The 9,511-nt window shown below is 45.3% G+C and overlaps 1 non-coding gene across 1 annotated transcript; it reads left to right on the forward strand.

The window, feature by feature from the left end:
• Positions 1-5,396: 5,396 nt before the first annotated feature.
• Positions 5,397-5,470, forward strand: Trnaa-ugc (transfer RNA alanine (anticodon UGC)). The gene has a single exon. It is a non-coding gene; the product is annotated as a tRNA-Ala (tRNA).
• Positions 5,471-9,511: the final 4,041 nt, after the last annotated feature.

The raw sequence follows: 9,511 nt of genomic DNA on the forward strand, positions 1-9,511 counted from the left end.
GAGCTCACCCCCTGGGAGGCTCACCCTTGCTAGTCACCCACTAATCTCAGGGCGGGGACTACCTGCATTCCAGCCCCTCCCTCGCCCTGCTCTCCTAGGTGCTTGGTGGAGGTCTGGGTGGAAGAATACTGGGTGCTCTAGATTCCTTTGACTGGTACTTGGATCAACCAGCCTGGGGGACCCGCCTTAGGGGAATTTAGAACTCTATTTTAGGCCCACAAACACTGATTGAGGGGATTCCTGAGGACCTTTTTTTGTTTGTTTCTACCCTCCCCATCTCATTCTGCTCTCAGCCACTTCCTGATCTGCAAATGCCCCGGGGAGATCCCATCCTCTAAGCCATGGTGTGTCAACTCCCTTGCTTAATCTCACAGCCTCGGGGTTCTCAGATACCACCACCTCTCCTCCATGCAGCCCCTCTCTCCTAGCAAGTCCCCTGCAGTGGCCTCCTGCTCACTTTGCTTAGGGACAACTTTGCCCTTCTCTTTCAAGACTAATCTCAGCCTGGCACCACACAGTGACTTGTGCCTGTAATCCCCAGTGTCTCTGAAGGCTGAGGCAGGAGGATCCAAAATTCGAAGCCAGTCTTGGCAATTTAATGAGGTCCCATTCCAGCGTAAAAAAAAAAAAAACAAAAAAAAAAACAACGGAGTCTGGGGATGTAGCTCAGTGGTAGAGTGGATTCCCAGCACTGCAAGACTGTAAATAAATAAAAATAATAAGACTGGGGCTGGGCTTGTAGTTCAGTGGCAGAGCACTTGCCTAGCATGTGTGAGGCCCTGGATCCGATCCTCAACACCACATAAAAATAAATAAAATAAAGGTATTGTGCCTACCAACAACTAAAAAGAAAGAAAGAAAGAAACAAACAAAAAAAACAGGCTAGGAATATGGCCTAGTGGTTGAGCGCCCCTGGGTTCAATTCTTGTTTTACACACACACACACACATCAAAATAACAAAACAAAACAAAACAACAACAAAAACTAATCTCAAATGCTGTTAGGTGGGTTTGAGGTGCTAAGGGAACAAAGCACCAGGCCACCCGCCTGTGAAAGCCTGACCAGACCAGCAGTGATGGTGCCTCCTGACCACCTGTAAATCAGCAGGGTCTGCTACCAAACCTGGAAGGACAAGGGTCTCAGAAAGATGCCAAACCCAGGAGGACGAGGGACTCTAAAAGCCTCCCTTTCCAGTCCCAAGCCCTCCCTTCCTGCCCTAAACCCAATTAAAACTCCAATCCAGCTGAGCCTGGCTGTGACTCCCTGACCTGCTCTGTTGGACCAGAGGGTCTCGCCCCGGAGCGAATCTCAACAAAGCGTTGTTCAGCTTTTTTTTTTTTTTTTTTAAATATTTTTTTAGTTGTCAATGAACCTTTATTTTTTTTAATTTACTTACACGTGGTGATGAGGATCAAACCCAGTGCCTCACACATTCCAGGCGAGTCCGCTACCCTGAGCCACAGCCCAGCCCTCCTTCAGCTGCCTCCTTTTGGTGACAGGTGCCCGACCTTAAAAAGGCCACCTTCCCTTGACGTCTTTCCCACATATTACGCACATATCCAAGTCTATTTTCATTTACACTTGGTTTTGTTTTATACACACATATTTTGGGGGCCCTATACTAGGGATTTAATCCAGGGGTGCTTAACCACTTAAGCTAATAGCACCACACTGTTTTTTAATTTTTTTTTAGTACCCGGGATTGAAGCCAGGTGTACTTAACCATCCAGCTAGATCACAGTCCTTTTGATTTTTTGAATTTCTTTTATTTTGGCGGTGCTGGGGATGGAGCCCAGGTCCTTGCGCCTGCTAGGCAAACACTCGGCCACGAGACACACTTCCAACTCCTCTAGTCTTTATTTTGAGACGGAGTCTCCCTAAGTTGCCTGGGGTGGAGGGTCTTGAGCTTGTGATCCCCTGCCTCAGTTTCTGGCCCCTCCTTTTTTTTTTTGTTTGTTTGTGGGGCTGGGCTTGGGCTTGAACCTGGTGCACGCTAGGCAAGTGCCCTACTGCAGAGCTCCACCCCTGCCAACCCCTCCATCCCTCCCTAATCTGAAGAGAGCCTCACCTGCGTGTCAACTGTTAACCCTTCCTCTAGGCTCCCAGAACCCAGGTGGCCTCTGCAGCAGCCTTCCTTGGGACTAGCCACAGGAGGTGGGAATCCCCTGGGGCCTGGAGAAGACCCAGGCCTCACTGAGGCAGACCCTGCCCAGCCTCACTTCCTCCTCTCCCCTCCCCATAAGACCCTTTAGTGGCCCTGAGCCTGGAAGGCAGATCTCTGAGGAGCTGCCCCTCTGACTTCTCCTGGGCCAGCTTTTAATAAACCCCATTCCTTCCTCCCAACATCATTTCCTGAACCTTGACACTCGAGTGGCTAGTGGCCAGCACGTTTGATTCTGGTGACAATTTTGGCAAGCCAGGCAGGAGAGAGGTATCCTCCTGTGGGAGCTCTGGGTTCCCACAGTAAGGAGCAATGATTTCTCCTGACAGGGTGACTGCCTGCTGCAGGCTGACTGAGCCCACACTCGAGACTGTAGGGCCATCCTGGCAGCTGCAGCAAATTTTTTTTTGTCTTGAGGATTCTCCCATCTTTTCTGCCCACAGCCTCAGCTGACTGTGAACACTTTGTTGGTGGAAGGAAACAGTCTTTCATCTTTCAGGGGGCTGATGGGCCCCAGGCTGGACATAGTGCACCAGGGTGCATACCACACCGCGGATCTTCTGGACCTTGCTAGGACATTCTGGTGCGAGGTGAGCTATCTCCATGGTTCGGAGCATATTTTCCTCCTTTAGTACTGGACTGGAGGCTGAAATCAAGGCAGCTCTACCACTGAGCTATGCTCACCACAATATTGATTTTTTACATTTTTGAGACAGGAGTCTCAAAAAATGAGACTAAGTTGCTTTGGGCCTTGCTAAATTGCTGAGGCTGGCCTTGAACTTGCAATCCTCCTGCCTCAGTCTCCAGGGCCCCTGGGATTACAGGTGTGCACCACGAGTTTTAAAGCTTTTCCTGAGCCTTTTTGGACCAGCCCCAGAAGGAGACAGAACACATTTAATGTGCAGTGATGGTTCTGTGGTGTTAATTCACTCTCTGAGTGAAGAAGATTACATAATTTAAAAAGCTATATAAACTTGTATAAAACAACTGGCTCTGCTGTCACTTATCATGAAAAGCCTTTGTCATTTGATTTAGTACTTAACATGGTATTTTTTTTTTTCGCCATGGAAACGATTATTGAAATATTTGACTCCAACAAAAACATAGTTTCGTTGTATTTCCAAGTACCGCACTGGTTTACAGAAGCTCATGATTTGGAAAAGGTATTGCCTTCTTTTGATTAATAGTTCCAGAACTCTCCATGAGTTAGAATGCTGTATTATAGGCTTATTATATTAACTGGAAAATATGACCTAAAATTTGCAGCACTTTAGACTCAAACAGAGGAGTGACTCGTGTGCTTTAGCGTTTGACATCTGTGTGCCTCATGAGATTGCCCTGTCAACAGCACACTTCTGTAATTGCTATGAGATGTTAGATTAGATGAATATAATTGCATTTTGAAGTCATTGTGACCACAAAGCATTCTTTCCAAAGAAGACCCATGCGCTGGGGTGTGGCTCAGTGGTAGATGCTTGCCTGGCATGCACATGACTCTGGGTTTGGTCCCCAGCCCTGGGAAAGGGTGGGGGAGGTGGGAGGGAGGGAGATCTGTATATTATTTGACTTATAAGTCAGCTGCAGCATAAATCTCAGGTACTTAATACTTTCAATAATATGGTGCCACAGCTGGGGGAAAAATTGACTTTTACTAACAGCTAAATATACCGAAGTGATTTTTATTTTGGGGAAATTCTCATTTCTGATTATTTAAATCCACTGAAAACAATAAAACTATATAATAAATGGATTTTGTTTAAAGCAAAAACAATATGAAGAATAGATGAATTTTGTTTCACATTTCAGGGCAAGGTCTTGTTAGCCATTAAATGGTATTTCTGAGACTGAAAGTTGTTTCATTCAGAGTATTTTGCAAAACACCAATTATCTCTTGCCTTTATTTTATTTTATTGGTACCAAGGCTTGAACCCAGGGAACCTCAACCACTGAGCCATACGCCCAGCCCTTTTTATTTTTTATCTTAAGACAGGGTCTTGCTAAGTTGCTAAGTCCAGCCTCAGCCTCCCGAGCTGCTAGGATTACAGGTGTGCACCACTGCACCCAGCTAGACCTTGTCTCCAAATAAAAATAATAAAAGGGGCTGGGGATGTGGCTTAGTGATAAAGCACCCCTGGGTTCAATCCCCAGTACCAACAGATAAATAAAAATAGAAAGGGGGTACAAGTCAATGGCAGAGCATTTGCTTAACATGTTTAAGGCCCTGGGATCAATCCCTAGTATCACAAATAATAAAATAAAATAAATAAAAGCTTAGTAGTTTGCAGTATTGAATCAATAGGCAAAAATCAATTGTATTTCTAGCATTCACTAGCATTGAACAATCCAAAAATAAAATTGAGAAAATAGTTCCATTTAAAAAAGAATAAAATACTTAGGGGTGTGTGTGTGTGTGTGTGTGTGTGTGTGTGTGTGTGTTTTGCTAGGAACCTAACTCAGAGCCTAGTTCTCGCTAGGCAAGCATTCCACCACTGAGCTACATCTCTGGCATCTCTTTTATTTTGAGACAGGGTCTTGCAAAGTTGCCCAGACTCGAGACTCCAATTGTCATTCTTGTACCTCAGCTTCCAGAGTGGCCAGGATTACAAACCTGCACTACCACACCTGACTAAGAACAGTCTTGTCAACAAATGTTGCTGGGACAACTTCAAGGTCCACATACAAAAGAATGAAGTTGGACCCGTACCTCACACCAAATTAAAATGAGCTCTGCCAGGTGTGGGGGAGCCTGTCTGTAGTTCAGGTATGGGGAGGCTGAGTGGGAGGAGAGCTTGAACTTGAGTTTGAGACTAGTCTGTGCAGAGTGAGACACTGTGTCAGGAAAAAAAAAAAAAAAGGAAACAAAACCAATTAAAGTGGCTCACGGATCTAGATGTGTCTTGAAACTATACAACTCTTGAGAGAAAACATAGATGTAAATTTGTGTGTGTGTGTGTGGGAATACTGGGGCACTTAACCACTGAGCCACAAACCCAGCCCTTTTTATTTTTTGAGACAGGGTCTTGCTAAATTGCCTGGGCTGGGCTTGAACTTGTGACCCTCTTGCCTCTGCTTCTTGAGCTGCAGGAAGGCACCACTGCACCTGGTTATTCACTTAGTTTTGGATACCAGGGATTGAACCCAGTGGCGCTTCACCATTAAGTCACGTCCCAAGCTATTTTTTTTTTTAAATTTTTTATTTGGAGAGAGGGTCTCAACAAGTTGTTGAGGCTGGGCTGGGACTATAGCTCAGTTGGTAGAGTGCCTGCCTTGCATGCATGAGGCCCTGGGTTCAATCCCCAGCACCACAAAAAAAGAAAAGAAAAAGGTGCTGAGGTTGGTTTTGAACCTGCTATTCTGCTGCCTTAGCCTCCAGAGAGTTGGGATTATAGGTGGGTGCCACCATGCCAGGGTATTTTTTCATCTTCTTAAGATAAAAACTGAAATTTTTGATTTCAGATTTTTTCTCAATGAGCATGGTGGCGCCTGCCTACATTCCCAGTGGGTCAGGAGGCTGAAGTAGGAGGATCCCAAGTTCAAAACCAGCTTCAGCAACTTAGTGAGGCCCTAAGCAACTCAGTGGGACCATGTGTCTAAATAAAAAAATTCAAAAAAGGACTGAGGATGTGGCTCAGTGGCTGTGTCCCTGGGTTCAATCCCATGCACCAATAAATAAATAAACAAATAAATAGATTTTTACCAAAATGCGTATTTATGTAATATGTTTATTTTTATTTCTTTTAAAATATGCAATTAATTTCTAAGTATTGCTTTAGCTGTATCCCACACATTTTGATGTTGAATTTTAATTTTCATTTAGTTGAAAATATTTTAAAATTTTCTGTGGATCCATGGATTATTTAGAAGTGTATTAGTTTGGAGATTTTCCAGGTATCTTTCTGTTATTGGTTTCTTGTTTAATTCCCTTAATATCTGAAGACATTTCATAATTTCAATTCTTTTAAATTTGATAAAAAGTAGCAGGGCTGGGCTGGGGTTGTGGCTCAGCAGTAGAGAACTTGCCTGGCATGTATGAAACACTAGATTCAATCTCAGCACCATAAAAATAAAATAAAGGTCCATCAACAACTAAAAGAAAAAAAAAAAGTAGCAAGGTGTGTTGCTGCAAGTCTGAAATCCCAGCAGCTCAGGAGGTTGAGACAGAAGGAAGGAAAATTCAAGACCAGCCAGGGCAATTCTGCAGGTCCCTAAGCAATATAGCAAGGTCCAGTCTTGAAATGAAAAATGAATAGGGCTGGGAGGCTCGAACAAAGGTGCATGCCTGTAATCCCAGCAGCTCAGGAGGCTGAGGCTGGAGGATGACAAGTTCAAAGCCAGCCTCAGCAAAAGTGAGGTGTTAAGAAACTCAGTGAGACCCTGTCTCTAATAAATACAAAATGGGGCTGGGGACGTCGTGGCTCAGTGGTCGAGTGCCCCTGAGTTCAATCCCCAGTACTAATTAACTAACTAACTAATAAATAGGGCTGGGGATGTGGCTCAGTGGTAAAGTGTTTGTGTGTGCAATCCCCAGTACCAAAACAACAACAAGACAAACAAATAAATGGCAAAAGATAAAACAATACTACAAATATTTAAATAACCAGAAACAGGAAAGTACAAGCAGAGAAACAAAAGATGGAAAAAGTAAAAAATAAATAATAGAACGTCAGACTATATTAACCCATTCAGAACTTACATCAAATGATTTGTGCACAGTAATTAAGAGAGATTGCCAGAATTAGTTTTTTTTTGGGGGGTAGGGGGTACTGGGGATCGAACCCAGGGGTGCTCTATCATTGAGCCACATCCCCAGACCTTTGTTAAAAAATTTGAGACATCGCTACGTTGCAAGGGCTGGCTTTGAACCTGGAGATCTTCCTGCCTTAGCCTCCAAACACACTGGGATTACAGGTGTGGTCACCACACCCAGCATTTCTCTTGAGTTCTTTAATGTATGATTGTTAATAAAAAAAAAATTATAGCTGGCATGATGGTGCATGCTCCTGTAATCCCAGCAGTTTGGGAGGCTGAGACAGGAGAATCTCAAGTTCAAAGCCAGCCCTGGCAACGGTGAGGCTCTAAGCAACTCAGTAAGACCCTGCCTCTAAATAAAATACAAAATAGGGCTGGGGATGGAGCTCAATGGTCAAGTGCCCCTGAATTTAATCCCCAGTACCAAAAACAAACAAAAACCAAACAACAACAACAACCCAAAAAAAAAAAAAAAAAAAAAAAAAAACAATTATAGCCAGAACAGTGGGACACACTTGTAATCCCAGCGGCTTGGGAAACTAAGGCAGGAGGATTGCAAATCCAAGGTCAGTCTCAGCAATTTAGCAAGACCCTGTCTCAAAAAAATAAAAAGAGGGCTGGGGCTCAGTGGTAAAGCACCTGGGATCAATCCCTGGTCCTCCTTCCGCTCCACAAATCTTGTCTTCGAACTGAGGACTTTTTTTTTCACTTGTGTTGGTAAAAATTAACGAGCACACCCCTCCGTGTACCTGCATACGTCCCTATGCACTGGTTACTTTACCATTAGAATAAAACTGGACTGAGGGAGACAGCTAGGCGGAGAGTTTGGTCACCCTCCTCGGCGCTGAGCAAGGCAGGTGTCCTTTGCTGAAGGACCAGGGGGCCAGAGCAAGCTTCCCCCTGGTCCACTGGGCCTGCATCACGGGTCTCCCTCCACTCCCCACGCACATCTGCCCCAAACATGTGTCCAGAACAGGGCGCTGTTGGTAGGGCACGAGGTGCTGTTTGCCACCTCCCCAGGACTCTCCCTCTCCCCATGTCCTGTCTTGGGATGGACATGACCATAGAGACGCCCAGAGGAGCTTCTGCCCTCTCCACACCCCGCAGATCAGCGGACCCCTTCACCCTCCCTTCTTCTGGAGCGCGGTGTGTGTCTGCAGGTACTGTCACATTTTCTTTGATGTAAGGAAATAAAGTGTCCTTTGACATTGAACAGGGTCACAGCAGCTCTGAAAGCATGTTCCTTTCCCTACCAGGGGTCACCAGAGAGATCACCTGTGGGTGGGGAGGTCCAGGCTTGGAGAGGCTCCCTGTGGAGTGAGATGGACAAGACAGCTGGCGGCAGACTGGGCCCTGCTGGCTGCCTGGGCAGAAGGTGGGGACTGGCTGCTGCTTCTTTCTTCCCCCTCCTCCCTTTTTCTTTTCTATTTTTTTTTTTTTTTTTGGTACCAGGAACTAAACCCAGGGGCATTCAACCCCTGAGTCACATCCCCAGCCCTTTTTATATTTTATTTAGAGACGGGGTCTCACTGAGTTGCTTAAAAGCTATATTGCTTAAAGCTTTGCTAATTTGCTGAGGCTGGCCTCTAACTTGTGATCCTCCTGCCTTAGCCTTCCAAATTGCTGAGATTACAGGCATGTGCCATCACACCCTGCAATTTTCCAGCTCTTCATGTAAGGCTGGAATGGTTCTCTTGAGCTACTGGTGTTCCTGACCCATGGGGTAGGAAGGACCAAGTGTAAGGCCTTTTGAGTTTCTTCTCAGGATGGCAAATAAAAAGCAATTATGCTGGGTTCGGTGGTGCAGACTTATAATCCCAGCAATTTGGAAGGACTCTAAATTCAAGGCCAGTCTCAAAATAAAATAATAATAATAAATAATAATGGGTTAGTTAAGCACCTGAATTCAATCCCCAGGACTATTAAAAAAAAAAAAAAAAAAAAAAAACAGCAGTTCTTATCTTTGGGAGAAGGTGATTGACAAGGGCCAACAGAGATTTGAAACATGCAGGAGTGGCAAGTGTCTTGTCCTTTCTGCATTTAGCTGCTGTTTGGCAAGGTCATGCCTCTTGGAGAAGACAGGATCGTGACCTTGATTTGGTAGTGACTCCAATTACAGCTACTTTTCCTGAGGTAGGACCTTCCACTAAACAGAGGGTAGTGAAAGGCGGAGTGTGCAGCAGGCTGCAGTCTGGCCAACAGACGGCGCCTTTTCTCTCTCAGCCACACTCCACGGGGACTGAGAGGCAGAGCTGGGAGTGGGGCCTCCATGGCACCTAATAACCCACTTGCAGAAATTTGCTTCCCACTTCCAGAAGCTTAGAACGTGAAAGGCCTGAGCAGAAAGAAAACTTAAACTAAAAATCTCTGGGCATCCCAATACACCATCAGAAGTGAAGAGTGCACGCACACCTGTGATCCCAGCTGCTTGGGAGGCAGAGGCAGAAGGATCGCAAGTTTGAGACCAGTCTGGGCAATTTATCGAGGCCCTAAGCAACACAGCGAGAGCCCATCTCGAAAATAAAAATAAAAAGAGCCAGGGATGTGGCTCATTGGTAAAGCATCCCTAGGTTCAATCCCTGGTACCAAAGGGGGGGAAA

This window comes from Urocitellus parryii, chromosome 9 (genome assembly GCF_045843805.1).
Source record: "Urocitellus parryii isolate mUroPar1 chromosome 9, mUroPar1.hap1, whole genome shotgun sequence".
Classification (NCBI taxonomy): domain Eukaryota; kingdom Metazoa; phylum Chordata; class Mammalia; order Rodentia; family Sciuridae; genus Urocitellus; species Urocitellus parryii.